At 42.2% G+C, this 21,725-nt stretch overlaps 1 protein-coding gene across 1 annotated transcript in view; it reads left to right on the forward strand.

The window, feature by feature from the left end:
- Positions 1–21,725, forward strand: part of CDH18 (cadherin 18) — a 1,183,629-nt gene that overhangs the window by 816,501 nt on the left and 345,403 nt on the right. The window lies entirely within an intron of this gene.

Consider the following 21,725-nt stretch of genomic DNA (forward strand, 5'->3'; position numbering starts at 1 on the left):
AGCAGCGCACACTGAGCGCTGGCTCCCTGCTCTCCTAGTTACAGCACACATCGGGTTAATTACCCGATGTGTGCTGCAGCTAAATGTGCACTGAGCAGGGAGCAGCGCACACCGCTTAGCGCTGGCTCCTTGCTCTCCTAGTTACAGCACACATTGGGTTAATTACCCGATGTGTGCTGTAGCTACACGTGCAGAGAGCAGGGAGCAGCGCACACTGCTTAGCGCTGGCTCCCTGCTCTGCTAGCTACAGCACACATCGGGTTAATTAACCCGATGTGTCCTGCAGCTACATGTGCACAGAGCAGGAGCCGGCACTGACAGTGAGAGCGGCAGAGGCTGGTAACAAAGGTAAATATCGGGTAACCAAGGACAGGTCTTCTTGGTTACCCGATGTTTACTGTGGTTACCAGCCTCCCCAGAAGCCGGCTCCTGCTGCCTGCACATTTAGTTGTTGCTGTCTCGCTGTCACACACAGCGATCTGTGCTTCACAGCGGGAGAGCAACAACTAAAAAATGGCCCAGGACATTCAGCAACAACCAACGACCTCACAGCAGGGGCCAGGTTGTTGCTGGATGTCACACACAGCGGCATCACTAGCAACATCGCTGCTACGTCACAAAAGTTGTTCATTAGCAGCGATGTTGCTAGCGATGTTGCTTAGTGTGACGGGGCCTTAAGGCTTTTAAAGACAAATGCCAGTTATGAAATGTAGCCAGTAGCCACAGGTGGAGAGAGCTCATGTCTTGAGCCCCATCCACACATTAGGCTTCATCCTGGCAATTCTTTTGTTAATGTGGTAAGGTATTAAAAGATCACTTCATCGATTAATAAAAATTATTGAAACACAAAAGATCACTTCATAGTTTTAGGGTTTTTTCCCTTGTGTTTTCAATCAGTAATGTGAGTGCTTTACTCATTAGTTCCTTCTACATTTCATCCTTTTTTTTGCACTGCTTGACTCCTCTCTTGCATGATATCTCTAGAAATTTGACTAGCCAACTCACACAGTAAAGCCTATGAGAGTATCATTCTGAGTCTCATCAACCTATATTGAGAATGAGACTTCTGGTCCACATAGAATACATTGCTGTGTGGGACAGCTTGTCACAATTGCAGTCACATGATAAAAGTGAGCAGTGCTTGAAATGGCAGAAGGTAGTCATGAGTAGACATTTACATGCACACATCGTACACACATTACTGATCGCTAACTGAGGGTTAATTAAAAAAAACATCCCTCAAATGGTTATTTGCTGAGTAGTGCCAATTTTACATTTTTTAAGGTGCCTGCAATTGCATGCAAACTAAGTAGATTGTGTTATAAATAGTTGAAGTGCATATATGTCTCAAAAATAATTCTTAATCAAAATTAGGGGTTTCATTAAACCAGAATTACTAAACTGAATCTTTGATCACTAGACAATGATGTACGTGCTTGGCTTTCTTACAGTCTGGCTAAAGGAACATCTAACTCAAAGCTTTCCAAATGAAGATGGCACATCTCCAGGCCTTGGCAGCCAGTCCACTCCATTTTGCTGAAGAGAATACGTTTGTTACAATTTATGATAATATGTTCAAGGTGAATGCAGAATAGACACCACTCAACATAATGATACAAGGGTACAACAAGTTGAAAAAGCTCATAGCCTAATGCCTCAATATTTAGTTGTGATAGAGAAAGAAATATTGGAATGTAAATATTACAATTAACAAGTAAAAGTCCAAACTTTTTTCAAATATAGAACCTGTTTTGTTTTCTTAAAGCAGCGAATAACTAACAATGCCCATATATGTGTAGATGGGTCAATATAGTAAATTATGAGCTAAATTTATATATTTCAATCCGTGAAACACACATCACTGCTGTGAAATGGGACATTATCAGTGACATCTGTTTCGGGAGCTTAACTGGTCTTTGATCTTTTGCTGCTTGCCATGTTCTCTCATTTCATTGCGCACATACAATGCACCATCTTAACAGCTCATAACTTTTCTTTAGAGCCTGTCAGGAAGTGCAATGTCAGTAAGCAATCAATAGAATATATTGCATGGACACATACAAAATTGATAACCAGCACATGCTCCGTAAAGCAGGAACTAGCTCAGCCCGTGAAACAGACGTGACTGATGATGCTTCGCCCTATGTTAGGAACAGTAGATGCTACATGGTCCTCAGTCCTCACCCTCTCATGACGTCCTGTTTGAGTATCCCAGCATGCAGTGGGAATTCTCAAGCAAAACGTCATCAGACATACAAAAAAAACAGAAGACAAATGTTACAGCAGAAAGGAAATGGTAGAGAATTTGTAATTGACGTATATTATAAAAGTGATCAGGGATTATTAAATCTAGTCTTAGACATGGTAAGGTTTTCATATTTGAGAGAGTTAGGTACTGTACGGATTTGGGTACACCTTGTCATGGTGGGATGGCTTTGCCCTTTTTTGGTCAGAAATTACTTGGTGCCCTATGTTTATTTATATGCATTATTGATTTTTACATTTTAACAGCATTATATATCTCCATAATAGATTTATCTTGGGTTTTGTTTGTTTAATGGCCAGTGAGAACATGCTGTTAGTATGTGCATGAATAGCAACTCATGCCCCGTTTCATTTTTTTTGTTTTACTTTAGTCTACTTTACTCTGTACAAATAGGGTGCATCCCCCTTGTCACTGAAATGGTCATTTAATCAATAATGCTTCCTATTGGCTGGGTATCTATAGTCGAGACCAAAGTTAGGTTCCCGGTATACAGAGATTACCTTGCCGTGGTGACCGGGCTCATATGCATTGGCCAATACATATGCGAAATATCTATTTTTTTTAAATATTCCTATAACAGTAATGAAATAAAAGAATGCCTTTATTCATTGTTAGCATTTTAGTGTGCAGCTGTATATGTTTTGTATTTATAATGTGCTTTCAGATACCACCTATTCACACCTGTCAGATGTGCAGATAAGTTTTTTTTATATTTTCATAGTCAGTACCCAGACACGTTCTGCCCTTATTCAGATTGAGGTCTGTTCTGATACATAGTAAGGATTTAATATTAGAGACTGTTAGGCACCGTCCTAATTTGGGTACACCTTCTCATGGTGGGAAGGATTTGTGCTTTTCTTGTCAGAAATGGTGTTTCCTGGATGCACTCTGTTTATTTATATGCATAATTGATTTGTAATTATTTACAGCAGAGTATATGTCCACATTATTTTTAGCTTGGGTTTTGATTATTAAATTGAATAGATAAAATTTAGTATGAAATTCACATTTGGTTCAGACCATCCCATTGAAATTCATTGTCTGGTCCATGAAGCCATTTAATTGTTTCGTTTTCACAGTATGGTCTGTATATTGTGTGTGACCTTGGTATTAATTATGCATTATCAGGCTTATTCCTGGAAGTCACTGCAGCAGTACTATTTCGTGCATGAAGCATCTTGAATGTCATTAGCAGGATGCCCAAAATTCTCTTTTCTTTAACCCAAATAATAATCAATTTGTATCATTTACACCTAATTATGATACCTAACAGCGGGAGTTAATGAATAACGCCAAAGAATGAGAATTCCCATAGTTCAATGTATTTATTACTTTCCTCTTGTTATATTAATTTTAGAAAATATTTTAAAACAACTTTTTGAAGGGATGTTGATTTTTTTTGAAATATTTCTACATGCCACTAAAGAGTTTTGGACTAGAATTGCTAATTGTTGAGGTCTTGATCCAATATCTACAATAACCCTAAATAAACACCAAAATGTTAGTGCATTAAAAATATGGTAAAAATATAAAAATGTTAACCTACAAACAAGTAAACCACAGAGGGTGCCACAATAGCAGTTATGGCTATTTTTACACTGTGTACCTTGGGTGTGTGCAATGAAAAAGCTTGTCCCTTGTCATATCTTTAAACTTGTCAAGAGCTGGATATTGACTAAAAGGGCCACTTAATATGGTGGTAAAGGCCGCTTTACACGCTGCGACATCGCTAGCATCGACTATCGATGTCGCGTGCGGTAGCACCCGCCCCCGTTGGTGGCACGATATGTGGTGATCGCTGCCGTAGCAAACAGTATCGCTACGGCAGAGTCACAAGCACATACCTGATCTGTGACGTCGCTGTGATCGGCAAACCGCCTCCTTTCTAAGGGGGCGGTGCGTTCAGCGTCACAGCGACGTCACAGCAGCGTCACTGAACCGCTGCCCAATAGAAAAGTAGGGGCAGAGATGAGCAGCCGGAACATACCGCCCACCTCCTTCCTTCTTTTCCGGTGGACGAAGGTAAGGAGATGTTTGTCGTTCCAGCGGCGTCACACATAGCGATGTGTACTGCCGCAGGAACGACAAACAACATCTTTACTGCAGCAGCAACGATAATTGGGAAGAGGGGGGGTATGTCACCGAAGAGCGATTTTGAACGTTTCTGCTAGGATTCAAAATCGCTCATAGGTGTCACACGCAAAGACATCGCTAAAGCAGCCGGATGTGCGTCACAAATTCCGTGACCCCAACGAGATTACTTTAGCGATCTCATAGCGTGTAAAGTCACCTCTATAGTGGTCTCCTAAAAAGAACCACTCCTTGGCCAGGTCCTTTCTTGAGGGATATCTGGCTATTTTCTGTGTTGAGACTCCTAACAGAGGCTCCATGGACCTTTTTGATTTGCATATTTCCCAGGGGGCAATGCACCTAGGATTTCACTTTGTTGAGCGCCCTCGCTGGCTGACGGCAGTGTTTTCTGGCTTGTCTTCCTGAGATCAATGAAAAAGCTTTAGGCACATACAGTATATATGTTTTTAGAGCCCTTTTATAGTTTAATTTTAGTATCTGCCAGACAGAATAGTATGCATACCTTTCTTTCTGTATAGGTAAAGGTACAGATCTAACAATTTATAAATGTAAATGTCTGGTGTGCCTTGATTACTTATTTGCCAGAGAATGCATTTGTATACAAACTGTGTGGAGTAGAAGCTTCAACTAATGGTATATAGACGCTATGATACGGTAGCGACATAGAGCACTTTGTTACAGTTTACATACACCTCGCTCAAAGTTTATGGATTTTTAACAGAGTAGACTACTGGTAAATACAGCACTTGCAAATTATTCCTAAAATATCTAATTGTCCTATAATTGTACCCAAAAGGTTCAAATTCATTAAATTTAAATGTTCATCTTTACAATAAAAGTCCACATCCATTAGAAATCTGTTGAAATTCTTACACATTATTATTGCAATTACATACTACATTGCTTATTGGAATTGATTACAAAATAATTAAATTAATATATTTTAAAGGCTTATTTACTGAACAGGAAAATTAAATCACAAAAGTAACTATTATTCTCCTTTTAGCTGGTTAAAGAAGTAATGATTTTTACTTGCAAGAAAATATCCAATTTATTTCTTCCAGCTTCTATATTTCTCTAATTAATGTACATGTACATTATTATTAATCCACTAATGCATTAGTAAACACTTTGTTTCAGCTTTGCTTATGCTTTCAAGCTAAAATATAGTAGGAACCCAATGTATTTATAGATGCTAGTCCTTTTCTGACAACTAGAGATTTAATTTCAGTGCTTAATATTTTTTTTTCTTTTTCTTTCAAAAGTAATTTTTCTGTCAATAGAGCTGTCTTGTGTTATGTGTATATTTTTGAAGGTTGAGCTGTCATTTTGTATTTGTACCATTTTGGGGTACATATGCTATTTTGTTTGCTTTTTTAGCATTTTGGGGAAGGTGCAAATACAAAAAATGACAATTATAGAATTTACATTTTTTTCCTTTAGCCTATGCATTCAAATCATGCTATTTTTTTTACAAATTAGACTTTTGTGGACATGGCAATAACACATTTTATATTTTGTATTTCATTTTTTTAGCCAAAGAAAAGGGAGGGGGTGATGAAATGGTTACAGTTGTTTTTTTATTTTACAGTCTTTTTAAAGGAACTAGAGCCTATGATTGTTTAATAACTTGTACTACATATTGAAATACATGTGCTTAAAGCTATTGGCAACATGGTGTGATGACTCAGAATTTGGCCACTTTTGTGGGGGTGAACTATTCTTAATTAGGCCAGATGTAGTCTTTTGTTTGTTAAATCAAGAGAAGTTATTAGTCATTGTCTCCTGGCAGACTGATCAAAGCTCTATTGTCTGTAAATATGTACAGTATTCCCTCAGCCCTTCTGACTACATAATTCAGACAAAAATTATGCAGTTGGATTGAACTTGTGACCAATGAGAGGGCAACCATCTCCACCAATCCTGTAAGATAACTCAGTAGTATAAAATGGTGTTGCTTTTGCATATCTTGCTGTGCTTAGTCAGCTTCCTAAGTTTACTACTATCTCTTCCCAGTGTGCACCAACCAAAGGTGGGGTGCTGCTGGACTGCATTAGTTGTCCATTGAAGCCCCAAAGCCACGGAGATTATAGTCTCTTGTGAGCCAGAGGAAGGGTGAGACTATGTTGCTTGTACTATTTTGTGTTCTTGCTGAGAATGTAAAATATGTTTTTGCCTGTTTGTGAACCAATAAAGTCTTACCAATGTGTTTTTACCTCATCCTGTGTTGTATGAGTGGTGTTTTTCCCACATTGAAGGAGTGCGAGCGTTCAGTGGTATGGACCTGGCCCATGCAGTCTTTCTGAAGATAGCAAGACCAGCAGACGAGATCACCCACTGACCATTGTGTCTCCACATATGGGTCTTGATTTTAACAAACAAACAGAACAACACAATCACAATGCAGGGCAGAATGGCTATTATGGGCATTGGATTTGTACTAAAGATTGACAACAGCATTGAAGTATTTAGATGTAAATGCTGATTGCACAAGAAGGTATTGATAAGTAGTTGGCCTTGAATATTTCTACTAAATAAAAATAAATCCTGTTACTGTGGAAAAGAAGTACTGTCACTAATGTACATGCTAGGCCCGCTCATTTCATATGCATCCTAGGAGACCTAAACTGATCACAAAGTGTGCATGGTGTAATAAATAAATAAATATATACCGTATTTTTCGGACTATAAGACACACTTTTTTCCTCTTAATGTTGGGGAAAGTAGGGGTTGCGTCTTATAGTCTGAATGTAGGGCTGCGGGGAATGAGGGTGCTGTGGTGGAGTGGGTCATTGGTGGCACGATCAGGCTGTAGCTGCATCTGCCGTGATCACGTGGGCTCATTTCATATGCACACCCACCCACCATCCCATCATCTCTTAGCGCTGAAGCCGGCGCTGACATGTGGGCGGGATGATGGGTGGGGAGAGCACGCATAGTAAACAGCCGGCCCGCGTGATCACCCTTGGCAACTACAGCCAGGAGTGATCATGTGCGGCTATATTCACTGCTCCCTGTGCATCATCATCAGCGCGGGGGGCAGTGAATAAGTACGGTATACTCACCGGCCCCTTATCCCTGCAGCTTTGTGATGTCTTCTTTTCTGCCGCCCAGCTAATCTGTATAGAGAGCGGAGAGCACAAGGATGATGTCATCCCTGTGCACACCGCTAGCCTCCACACACGTTAGTGGGCGGCAGATAGGAGGATATTGCGATGCTGCAGGGGAACCGATCAACACAGGTCAGCGGCGCTGCTGCTGACACAGACAGGAAGATGATTGATGCTGCAGGGAGTGAGGAAAGGTGAGTATAAATGTTTATTTTTTTCTGTGCCATAGGATACAGGCCATATAGCAGGCTGGGGTATATAGCAGGATGAAGGCATATACTAGGATGGGGGTATATAGCAGGATGGGTGAATATGAGCAGGATGGGGTTATATATCAGGATAGGGGCATATTATTATTATTATTATTATTATTATTTATTTATAGAGCACCATTAATTCCATGGTGCTGTACATGAGAAGGGGTTACATACAGAATACATATACAAGTTACAGTAGACAGATTAGTACAGAGGGGAGAGGGCCCTGCCCTTGCGGGCTTACATTCTATAGGATTTTGGGGAGGAGACAGTAGATAGGGTGTAGATTGGGCAGCAGCTCCACACAGTATTGGGGCGACAGCTCCGCATGGTGGTGGGGCGGCAGCTCCGCACGGTGGTCGGGCGGCAGCTCAGCGCGGTGGTCGGGTGGCAGCTCCGTATGATGATGAAGCAGTGAGGTCATATAACAGGATGGGGGTATATTATGAGCAGGATGAGGGCATATGCCAGGATGGGGCTATAGAGCAGGATGAGGGTATATATCAGGATGGGGGCATATAGCAGGATGGGGGTATATAGCAGGATGGGGGTATATTATGAGCAGAATGGGGGTATATAGCAGGGTGGGGGTATATAGCAAGATGGAGGTATGTAGCAGGATTGGGGTATATAGCAAGATGGGGATATTTATCAGGATGGGGGTATTTATCAGGATGGGGGTATATAGCAGGAAGGGGGTATTTATCAGGATGGGGGCTATACCAGGATGAGGGACATATATGCAAGGATGGGTATTATATAACAGTGTGTCATGACCACATTTTTTGCTTAAAATTTTATTTTCCTATTTTCTTCCTCTAAAACCAGGGTGCGTCTTATGGTCCGCTGCATCTTATAGTCCGAAAGATACGGTAAATTTGACGATGTTTCATTGGGGTAGCGATACGCGTTGGGTTTCTTTCATCAGGCATCTTACCCCATCATTTAATGTGTGTTCCACTGATTTTTCCAGTTTACGGTAATCCATCAATGCTCATTTTTTATGTTATACAAAATATTTTGTCACTATATCCATTTGGTATTGTTTTATTTACACTTTGATGAATTATATTATTTATTAGGATATTATTATTTATATATCTTTATTTGTGCACATAATTTTCATCCATAATTATTTACCTGCCTCTTATTTATGTACATGCATAATTTTATTTAGTTATTGGGACATTATTGCTATATATATTTATGCCTGATGTTTGGGAATTATTTGAATTATCATATATATCTCCTGTCTGATATTTATATTTCTAACTTATTTAAAATATGTTTGTGTTTGTCAATGTTATTTTTCTAATTAATCACATCCATTTAATTATTATTAATGATCAGTGTGCACAAAAATACTCGGGTTCTCATTATGCAAATCGCAGAGCTCCGCTTTAGTAATGAGCCTAGTGTAAAGGCCGCTTTACACGCAGTAACATCGCTAACGTGATGTCGTTGGGGTCACGGAATTTGTGACGCACATCCAGCATCGTTAGCGACGTCGTTGCATGTGAAACATACGAGCGACCGCTAACGAGCAAAAATACTCACCTTATCGTTGATCGTTGACACGGTGCTCTATTCCCAAATATGGTTGCTGTTGCAGGACGCAGGTTGTTTGTCGTTCCTGCGGCAGCACACATCGCTATGTGTGACACCGCAGGAACGAGGAGCATCACCGTCCCTGCGGCTGCCGGCAATGAGGAAGGAAGGAGGTGCGCGGGATGTTCGACTTTCTCATCTCCGCCCCTCCGCTTCTATTGGGCGGCTGCTTTGTGATGCCGCTGTGACGCCGAATTAACCGCCCCCTTTAGAAAAGAGGCAGGTAAGTAGTGTGACGGGTCCGAGCAATGTTGTGCGCCACGGGCAGCGATTTGCCCGTGACGCACAAACGATGGGGGCGGGTACGCACGCTAGTGATATCGATAGCGATATCGCAGCGTGTAAAGCGGCCTTAAGTCAATGGGAAATTTGAGCATTTTTCTGGAAGCCCCTAAAAGAAGCGATATATATAGCCTTGTACTTGAGGAGCAGTGTGCAAATGAACTTTCAATAGGAGGATAATTGTCTCTCCATTGACAGCTATAGATCAATAGATTGCAAATATTTGATATATAAATAAGCCTTACAACAAGGTAGCAGAACACCTTTTAATAAGAGTGACATGACATGACATGTCATGTCACTATAATATTAGTTTAGTAAAATTCTATTGTAATCCTGTTCACACATACAAGCACTTTTGGACAGGTATTTCAGCCATCTAATGTTTTTTTCCTATCTGGTGCATATCAAAGCAAAACGTTTTCCATTACCAAAACCTTATAGGAGATTTGTACTTTTTTTTTTAAGTCATAGTATTTATTTTCAGTTTTTAGGGTACATTTAATTTTGTATTTACTTTATATAAAAAAATGAAAAAAAAACCCCAAAACTTTAATCAATCAAGTTGTTTTTTTTTGCATTTATGGCTTTGACATGATATCTTCTTAACTTGATTCTATTGGTCAGTAGGAATGCAGCAAAATGTCTTTCAATAATTTTTGCTGCATGAATATTTCATTGTAAAAATATTTTGTTTTTTATTTTGGCCTTGTAGCAGTACCATAAAGATGTGCTTGACATATTTAGAGGTAAAATGCAAAATCAACAGTTTTGAGGAAAAAAAAATAATTATATATAACACTTAAACAACAAAATGGTGTTCTAGTGTTCCATTTATTTTTTTTAGCAGTATGCCGTATTTTTCGGACTATAAGATGCTCCGGACCATAAGACACACCTTGGTTTTAGAGGAGGAAAATAGGAAAATAAAATTGTAAGCAAAAAATGTGGTCATGACACACTGTTATAGGGTGAGGATCTGCTGTTGACACTGTTATGGGGGTAATGTCCCCAAATTCTCTACTAAGGTACCTCATCTTGGTAATAATCCTCCTGCCTTGTATATGATCCCCATCCTTGTATAAATGTCCCTCATCCTGGTAAAGCCCCCATATGGATAAATACCCCATCCTGCTATATACCCCCATCCTGTTATATACCCACAACCTGCTATATAACCCCATCCTGCTATATACCCCATCCTGCTAAATACCCCCCATCCTGCTAAATACCACAATCCTGCTATATACCCCTATCCTGAGCTATACACCCATCCTGCTATATACCCCCATCTTGCTCATAATGTACCCCCATCCTGCTATATACACCCATCCTGCTTTATACCCCAATCCTGCTATATACCCACATTCTGCTATATACTCCCATCCTGCGATATGCCCCCACCCTGCTCATAATATACCACCATCCCGCTATATACCCCATCCTGCTCATAATATATCCAATCCTGCTATATACCCCCATCCTGCTCATAATATACCCCCATCCTGCTATATGCCCCCACCCTGCTCATAATATACCACCATCCTGCTATATACCCCCATCTTGCTCATAATATATCCCATCCTGCTTTATACCCCCATCCTGCTATATACCCCCATCCTGCTATATAGCCCCATCATGCTATATAGCCCAATCCTGATATAGACCCCCATCCTGCTCATATACCCCCACCCTGCTATATACCCCCATCCTACTCATAATATACCCCCATCCTAGTATATGCCCTCATCCTGCTATATACACCCATGCAATTATATGGCCTGTATCCTATGGCACAGAAAAAATAGACGTTTATACTCACTTTTCCTCACTCCCTGCAGCATCGATCATCTTCCTCTCTGTGTCAGCAGCAGTGCCGCTGACCTGTGTGGATCCGTTCCCCTGTGGCATCGCGGTGTCCTCCTGTCTGCCGACCCGCTGATGTGTGTGGAGAGCGCGCACAGCGATGACATCATCCCTGTGCTCACCGTTCTCTACACAAATCAGCTGGGCGGCAGACAGGAAAACATCGCGATGCTGCAGGGAACAGTGAGTATTCCGTACTTATTCACTGCCCCCCGCGCTGAGGATGATATGATGATGCGCGGGGGGCAGTGAATACAGTCGCACATGATCACTCCAGGCTGTAGTTGCCAGGGGTGATCACGAGGGCCGGCTGTTTACTATTCGTGTACCACATACCCTTCATCCCAAATCAGCTGTCTGCGCCGGCTTCAGCACTGAGACATGATGGGCGGGAGGATGGGTGTGAATATGAAATGAGCAGGCCCATGTGGTCAAGGCAGGTGCAGCTACAGCCTACTCGTCATGCCGATGACCCGCTCCACCACAGCACCCTCATTCCCTGCAGCCATGCCCTACATTCAGACTACAAGACGCATCCCCCACTTTTCCCCAACATTTGGTGCGTCTTATAGTCTGAAAAATACGGAATATATTTATTTATTTCTTACACCATACACACTTTGTGATCAGTTTAGGTCTTCTATCTCTGTGTGGATGAGTTTTGATTTCTATCACTACACTGTAAAAACTTTACAAATCAAATAAATTGAATTTACGCCAACCTGCTTGTTTTAATAAAATTGACTTGAAGTTAATTCTCTGTGGAATGATCGTTTCATCTCCAATGCTGACAAGACAACTACAATTTGCAATTGTAATGTCACAATGGACAGAAAGCAGCAAGAATCTGGCTACTGTGGTAATTTAATCTGTCTTTAGTTTAGAAGTCTTTTTCACTCATGTTGGAGAACAATACCAAGGACCAGGGGCATTCATAATTAGTGAAAGACAGGTAATTATGTCATCTTAATATTATTATTATTATTATTATTTATTTATAGAGCACCATTGATTCCATGGTGCTGTACATGAGAAGGGGGTTACATACTGAATATATATACAAGTTACAATAGACAGACTATTACAGAGGGAAGAGGGCCCTGCCCTTGCGGGCTTACATTCTATAGGATTTTGGGGAGGAGACAGTAGGTGGGGTGTAGGTGGGGCGGCAGCTCCGCACGGTGGTGGGGCGGCAGCTGTAGTGGTGGTGGTGAAGCAGTGAGGTCATTGAAGGTTATAGGCATTTCTGAACAGATGAGTTTTCAAGTTCTGTTTGAAGTTTGCAAGTGTAGTAGATAATCTGACGTGTTGAGGCAGCGAGTTCCAGAAGATTGGGGATGCTCGGGAGAAGTCTTTGAGTCGGTTGCGTGAGGAGCGAATGAGAGAGGAGGAGAGATGGAGATCTTGGGAGGATCGGAGATTGCATTTTGGGGAGTAGTGAGAAATTAGTTCAGAGATATACGGAGGAGACAGATTATGGACGGCTTTGTAGGTCAGTGTTAGTAGTTTGAATTGGATACGGTGAAAGATTGGGAGCCAATGGAGTGATTTGCAGAGAGGAGAAGCGGGGTGGTATTGAGGGGAGAGGTGGATCATTCGGGAGCAGAATTAAGGATGGACTGGAGAGGGGCGAGTGTGTAAGCAGGGAGACCACAGAGGAGGATGTTGCAGTAGTCGAGGCGGGAGATTATGAGGGCATGCACTAGCATTTTTGTAGTTTGGGAATTGAGGAAAGGGCGGATTCTGGAAATATTTTTGAGTTGAAGACGGCAGGAGGTGGTGAGGGATTGGATGTGTGGTATGAAGGACAAGGCAGAGTCAAAGGTCACTCCGAGACACCGAACTTTGTGTGCTGGGGAGAGCGTGATGTTATTTATTGTAATAGATACATCAGGTAGAGAGGGTAGGTGAGATGGGGGAAGATGATCAGTTCAGTTTTGGCCACAATGAGCTTTAGGAAGCGAGAGGAAAAGAAGGAAGATATAGCTGATAGACACTCTGGGATTCTGGACAGCAGAGAAATGACATCTGGACCAGAGAGGTAGATCTGAGTGTCATCGGCATATAGGTGGTACTGGAAGCCATAGGACTTTATGAGTATAATAAAAAAGAGTTCTTTACAGATAGAGCAGTCAGACTGTGGAATGCCCTACCACAAGAGGTAGTAATGGCAGACACTATAAAATCACTTAAAAAGGACTGGATTATTTCCTCAGCACCCATAAAATTGTGGGTTATAGATAATTTAGTGAAAGAAATGTATATTTGGTGGAGAAAGGTTGAACTTGATGGACCTAGGTCTTTCTTCAACCTATGTAACTACTAGAGTTGAGTGCGGTTCGTGGTTCGAGGTTCTCCAGTTCTAGGCTCGAGTGATTTTGGGGGCTGTTCGAGATCGAACTAGAACTCGAGCTTTTTGCAAAAGCTCGATAGTTCTAGATACGTTCGAGAATGGTTCTAGCAGCAAAAAGCAGGGCTTTTTACAGCTACAGTGTGCAGGAGCCATCGCTGGCAGCCTGCCACAAGCTGGTAACCAAGATAAACATCGGGTATCCAAGCAAAGTGCTTTGGTTAGTAACCCGATGTTTATCTTAGTTACATGCAGGAAGCCCACACTTCCCCGCTCAGCTCGCTCCGCCCCCTCCTGCCCGCGGCATGTATACATACACACACACACACACACACACACACACACACACACACGGTCCCGCTCGGCTTACCTGCGGTGATGAAGTCCCGCCATCCCGACCTCAGCGCTGTCACTGTCCTCCATGGCCGCCGCTTGTCACATCACCTCTCGCTTCCGACCCGAGACTGACTAGCGGTGACGTCACGGGCCTCTCACGATACTTGGTGTGAAGGCGCCGGTCATTGAACTCAGTGACAGGGGCTGTCAGTGTGCTGGAGATCAGCGCAGGTAATGTACCTCGCTGACAGCAGCACTTGTCATCCCCTGCAGTGACCTGGGCTGACCCATTGATGTTAGCTCAGGTCACTGCACTGCTCTCCCAGCCAATGGGGAACATCCTGCTCTTCATAGACTGGGACAGTGTGGATCGTCATGGCAACCCCTTGGATTACACCAGACCTGGATTTGTTTTTCATTCTAATAAATTGGTTAAAGAGGGAATGTTTTGGGGAGTGTTTTTTGAAATAAAAATGTGGTTGTCGTCTATTTTTTTTTATTACTGACTGGGTTGGTGATGTCGGGTATCTGATAGACGCCTAACCTCACCAACCCCAGGGCTTGATGCCAGGTGACATTACACATCTGGTATTAACCCCATATATTACCCCGTTTGCTACCGCAACCCTTTTTTTCTCCACTTTTTCTCCACTTTTTCTCCATTTTTTCTCCACTTTTTCTACATTTTTTTCTCCATTTCATATATTACCCCGTTTGCTACTGCACCAGGGCGCGGGATGAGCTGGGGCGAAGCACCAGGATTGGCGCATCTAATGGATGCGCCACTTCTGGGGCAGCTGCGGCCTGCTATTTTTAGGCTGGGGAGAGTCCAATAACCATGGACCTCCCTAGTCTGAGAATATCAGGCCCCAGCTGTCTGCTTTACCTTGGCTGGTAATCCACTTTTTCTCCACTTTTTCTCCATTTTTTTCTCCACTTTTTCTCCACTTTTTCTCCATTTTTTTCTCCACTTTTTCTCCACTTTTTCTCCACTTTTTCTCCATTTTTTTCTCCACTTTTTCTCCACTTTTCTCCACTTATTCTCCACTTATTCTCCACTTATTCTCCACTTTTTCTCCACTTTTTCTCCACTTATTCTCCACTGTTTCTCCATTTTTTTCTCCACTTTTTCTCCACTTTTTCTCCACTTTTTCTCCCTTTTTTTCTCCACTTTTTCTCCACTTTTTCTCAACTTTTTCTCCATTTATTTCTCCACTTTTTCTCCACTTTTTCTCCACTTTTTCTCCATTTTTTTCTCCACTTTTTCTCCACTTTTTCTCCACTTTTTCTCCACTTATTCTCCACTTATTCTCCACTTTTTCTCCACTTTTTCTCCATTTTTTTCTCCACTTTTTCTCCACTTTTTCTCCACTTTTTCTCCACTTATTCTCCACTTTTTCTCCACTTATTCTCCACTTTTTCTCCACTTTTTCTCCACTTTTTCTCCATTTTTTCTCCACTTTTTCTCCACTTTTTCTCCACTTTTTCTCCACTTATTCTCCACTTATTCCCCACTTTTTCTCCACTTTTTCTCCATTTTTTTCTCCACTTTTTCTCCACTTTTTCTCCACTTTTTCTCCACTTATTCTCCACTTTTTCTCCATTTTTTCTCCACTTTTTCTCCACTTTTTCTCCACTTATTCTCCACTTTTTCTCCACTTTTTCTCAATTTTTTTTCTCCACTTTTTCTCCATTTATTCTCCACTTTTTCTCCACTTTTTCTCCATTTTTTTCTCCACTTTTTCTCCACTTTTTCTCCACTTTTTCTCCACTTATTCTCCACTTTTTCTCCACTTCTTCTCCACTTTTTCTCCACTTATTCTCCACTTTTTCTCCACTTTTTCTCCATTTTTTCTCCATTTTTTCTCCACTTTTTCTCCGTTCTTTTTCTATGGTCGGTCTACCCATTAGCTCTGCCATGCATACTGTAGCTCTACACCTACTGCACATGTTACTTTATGATTGACATCTCTTTCGTACCAGAGCTGTCTAAGTCTACTCTGACCCCATATTTGTCATTACTATATTGTCCTTGTACTGTATTATGACATTTGTATCATGTGTTTCATTTCTTGCTGTGTTGCAATTTTTTTGCTGCATCCCAATTGTACCTCTACATTGTTCGAGTTTATGTTATTGTTCTCTCACTCTTATGTGATACTGATTATTGTCATTTTTCATGATTACATGCAGATAAGTCCAATCTGACGAAGGCTCAGGCCGAAACGTCATTTGTAACTTGTTTTGGACAAAAACATATATGCTTATGAAAAAAAAAAAAATTCTTAATACGGACCAATAAAGAGTGATTTTGCATTACTATCCATTGTGACTTACTGACTTAGTCTGGGAGATATAGAGTGCCGAGGTTACTCACTAATTTTATCTCATATTACCTCTGAGCACCTATATACCAGTGAGCAGAGCTTCCTCTACAGTAGTTCTCCTGATTAGGCATGCCCTTACCTCATGAGCAGGGCATTGCAGCTTTGGTAGCAACCATTATGACATGGACTCTGCTGCTGTGGACCCGTGGAGAGTGAGTGCAGATTCATTGCACCCACACTCCTCACATGAAGGGTCCGCACTCCTAGAAAATGGGGGATACGTTCCCTGAGTGTCTCCCCCCATATTCTAGACGGTCCAGAGTCGTCGTGGGACCCCTTTATTTTTTTTCTTACAATAAATTGGTGAAAGAGGAAATGTTTTGGGGACTGTTTTTTCAAATAAATTTCTTTTGTCGATTTTTTTGTTTTTGTTAGTACTGACAGTTTATGATGTTGGGTATCTAATAGACGCCATGACATCACAAACTGCTGGGCTTGATCTCAGGTGACTTTACAGCTAGTATCAACCCGATTTATTACCCCGTTTGCCACTGCACCAGGGCACGGGATGAGCTGGGGTGAAGCGCCAGGATTGGCGCATCTAGTGGATGCGCCACGTCTGGGGTGCCTGCGGCCTGCTATTTTTAGGCTGTGAAGGCCCAATAACTATGGACCTTCCCACCCTGAGAATACCAGACCACAGCTGTCCGCTTTACCTTGGCTGGTTATCCAATTTGGGGGGGACCCTACTTTTATTGTGTAATTATTAATATTTATAAAATAATTATAAAAAAGAGCCTGAGGAGACCTCCACATTGGATCCCCAACCACGGTAAAGCTGCCAGTTGTGGTTTTCAGGCTACAGCCGTCTGCTTTACCCTAGCTGGCTATCAAAAATGGGGGGACCCAACGTCATTTTTTTTTTTAACTATTTTTTAAATAGAAAAAATTAATGGGCTTCCCTGTATTTTGATTGCCAACCAAGGTAACGGCAGGCAGATGGGGGTGGCAACCCATAGCTGTCTGCTTTATCTGCGCTGAGAATCAAAAATACCGCGGAGCACTACGTCATTTTTTTAAAGATTTATTTTTACAGCACTGTGATGTCCAGGAATCAAAATACAGGGAAGCCCATTTTATTTTTAGTTATTTAAATAAATAATTAAAAAAAATATATATGGGCTCCCGCTGCATTTTTTGTATTGCTAGCTAAGGGTAATCCAAGCAGCTACTGGCTGCTAACCCCCACTGCTTGGTGTTACCTTCACTGGCAATGGAAAATCCAGGGAAGCATTTTTTATTTTTTTTGCCAAAAAACTACAAAAAAAGGACGTGAGCTTCGCCATATTTTTGTATGCTAGCCAGGTATAGCAGGCAGGTGCTGGAAGAGTTGGATACAGCGCCAGAAGATGGTGCTTCTATGAAAATGCCATTTTCTGAGGCGGCTGCAGACTGCAATTCGCAGCAGTGGGGCCCAGAAAGCTCATGACAACCTGTGGTGCGGATTCCAATCCCCAGCTGCCTAGTTGTACCTGGCTGGACACAAAAATGGGGCGAAGCCTACGTCATTTGTTTTCTAATTATTTCATGAAATTCATGAAATAATAAAAAAAGGGCTTCCCTTTATTTTTGGTTCCCAGCCGGGTACAAATAGGCAACTGGGGGTTGGGGGCAGCCGTACCTGCCTGCTGTACCTGGCTAGCATACAAAAATATGGCGAAGCCCACATAATTTTTTCAGGGGGCAAAAAACTTCTGCATACAGTCCTGGATGGAGTATGCTGAGCCTTGTAGTTCTGCAGCTGCTGTCTGTCTGTATGGAGAAGAGCAGACAGCAGCTGCAGAACTACAAGGCTCAGCATACTCCATTCAGGACTGTATGCAGAAGTTTTTTGCCCACCAAAAAAATGACGTGGGCTTCGCCATATTTTTGTATGCTAGCCAGGTACAGCTGGCAGCCACGGGCTGCCTCCAACCCCCAGTTGCCTATTTGTACCCGGCTGGGAACCAAAAATATAGGGAAGCCCGTTTTTTTTTAATTATTTCACTTATTTCATGAAATAATTAAAAAACAAATGACGTGGGCTTCGCCCCATTTTTGTGTCTAGCCGGGTACAACTAGGCAGCTGAGGATTGGAATCTGCAGCACAGGTTAGCCCGAGGTTTCTGGGCACCTCTACTGCGGATTTCAGTCCGCAGCCATCCCAGAAAATGGCGCTCTCATAGAAGCGCCATCATCTGGCGCTGTATCCAACTCTTCCAACAGCCCTGGAGCCGGGTGGCTTGTTGGGTAATCATGAGTTAATACTGGCTTTGTTTTACTAGCCAGTATTAAGCCAGAGATTCTTAATGTCAGGCACGTTTGACCCGTCCATTAAGAATCTCCAATAAAGGGTTAAAAAAAGACACCACACAGAGAAAAAATACTTTAATAGAAATAAATACACAGACACATTAGAGACTCCATCTTTATTACCCCCTGTCAGCCCTCCACGATCCTGCTCTTCTGTCTTCTTTCTTTCTAGTGTAGTAGTAGTGACGATTGTAGTGAGGATGAGATTCACCAGCTCATCACTTGGGGCTGGGGAACCTCATCCTCACTACAATCATCACTACAATCGGGAAGCAGCGTGCAGCCTTCACTCCGTGAGTGATCAGTGCTGGCTGTCAGCGGTAACAGCGGTAACGCTGACAGACGCTTTACCATAGCAACGGTGCTCTCGGAGCCGCGGTTAGCGGTGACGTCACCGCTAACTGCGTTGCTATGGCAACGGTGATCTCCGTTAATGACCGGCTGTGTCAGCCGGTCCCTAACGGAATGGGGAGTCGACCGTGTGCTAGAGCATGTCGCCAGTACACGGCGATACACATATGTGCACCGTGTACCGGAGAGATGCACTCGCAGGTCCTACATGACGTGTCATAGTCATGTGACCAGTCTGTAGCCAATGAGATAATAGCCACGTGACTGGTCACATGGCTATTTTGACGTCACGATAGGTCCTGCATCTCTGTCTGTATGGAGAAGAGCAGACAGCAGCTGCAGAACTACAAGGCTCAGCATACTCCATTCAGGACTGTATGCAGAAGTTTTTTGCCCACCAAAAAAATGACGTGGGCTTCGCCATATTTTTGTATGCTAGCCAGGTACAGCTGGCAGCCACGGGCTGCCTCCAACCCCCAGTTGCCTATTTGTACCCGGCTGGGAACCAAAAATATAGGGAAGCCCGTTTTTTTTTAATTATTTCACTTATTTTATGAAATAATTAAAAAACAAATGACGTGGGCTTCGCCCCATTTTTGTGTCCAGCCGGGTACAACTAGGCAGCTGAGGATTGGAATCTGCAGCACAGGTTAGCCCGAGGTTTCTGGGCACCTCTACTGCGGATTTCAGTCCGCAGCCATCCCAGAAAATGGCGCTCTCATAGAAGCACCATCATCTGGCGCTGTATCCAACTCTTCCAACAGCCCTGGAGCCGGGTGGCTTGTTGGGTAATCATGAGTTAATACTGGCTTTGTTTTACTAGCCAGTATTAAGCCAGAGATTCTTAATGTCAGGCACGTTTGACTGGTCCATTAAGAATCTCCAATAAAGGGTTAAAAAAAGACACCACACAGAGAAAAAATACTTTAATAGAAATAAATACACAGACACATTAGAGACTCCATCTTTATTACCCCCTGTCAGCCCTCCACGATCCTGCTCTTCTGTCTTCTTTCTTTCTAGTGTAGTAGTAGTGACGATTGTAGTGAGGATGAGATTCACCAGCTCATCACTTGGGGCTGGGGAACCTCATCCTCACTACAATCATCACTACAATCGGGAAGCAGCGTGCAGCCTTCACTCCGTGAGTGATCAGTGCTGGCTGTCAGCGGTAACGCTGACAGACGCGTTACCATAGCAACGGTGCTCTCGGAGCCGCGGTTAGCGGTGACGTCACCGCTAACTGCGTTGCTATGGCAACGGTGATCTCCGTTAATGACCGGCTGTGTCAGCCGGTCCCTAACGGAATGGGGAGTCGACCTTGTGCTAGAGCATGTCGCCGGTACACGGCGATACACATATGTGCACCGTGTACCGGAGAGATGCACTCGCAGGTCCTACATGACGTGTCATAGTCATGTGACCAGTCTGTAGCCAATGAGATAATAGCCACGTGACTGGTCACATGGCTATTTTGACGTCACGATAGGTCCTGCATCTCTGCTGGCAGTGCAGGTCACCGGGAGGATTCAGCGATCATCGGATGGAATAGCGGCAAGAGACAGAGTGCAGAAGGGATCGCGAGGACCGGTAAGTGTTATGGCAATGTTTATTAACTGTTTGTTTACATTTATCATGCATTTTTATGTTTGTGATTGCCTCCCATTATAGCCTATAGGTTCTAGTTCGGTTCGTCGAACGTTCGACGAACCGAACTCGAACGGGACCCCCGTTCGGCGAACCGACCTCGAGCCGAACCGCGACCGGTTCGCTCATCTCTAGTAACTACTGTATGTAACAGGTGTTTCAGTAAAATCATGAGACCAGCCTAAGGGTTTTAGAACATAAGTGAGGTGAATGTAATTCATAGTATATCATTTTAACATTTTGCAAATGCATACATTTTTAAATCTTGGATAATTTATTGGATGCAAACAATGAAAGAAATAGTATTTAGATTATTTCTTGAAAAATATTCACCACTTTGTATATGCAGTGCAAAAAAAGACATTTTAGTTTTTAATTCTGTACTTTTTAATTTATCTGAAAATATTCTAAGTTCACATATTCCCACGTTTTCATATGATCATGTTAATAGTTATAGGCTTAAGAGCGGTGCATATTACTACTTATATGAGATATTTTCATGTTTCTTTTTATGGTATAAGTTTGTGCTTAAAATACTTGATTGCTTTAATATAGAAAAGTCTTTATTTGAAACAGGTACTGTAGTTGTATCTACTTTTATCACTCCTTGGAGCTTCAACTAATGAATGTAATCTATAAACCTAGAAATAGAAAACCTAATTTAATTATTAAAATCCTCAAGCTACGCTATAGTGTGTGTGTGAATAATTGCACAGTGAATGAAACATGCCATATGTCCATAATCCTAAATGCTACAGTATTTAACACTAATACATGGAGCAGAACAGAACTATTACAACCTGTACTGTGAGCTAAATTCTATACTTGTTTCTGTTGCTAACTTTATAATGTAAATTATTCACTTTGTAGCCTCTTTGTGGT

This window comes from Anomaloglossus baeobatrachus, chromosome 6 (genome assembly GCF_048569485.1).
Source record: "Anomaloglossus baeobatrachus isolate aAnoBae1 chromosome 6, aAnoBae1.hap1, whole genome shotgun sequence".
Taxonomy (NCBI): Eukaryota; Metazoa; Chordata; class Amphibia; order Anura; family Aromobatidae; genus Anomaloglossus; species Anomaloglossus baeobatrachus.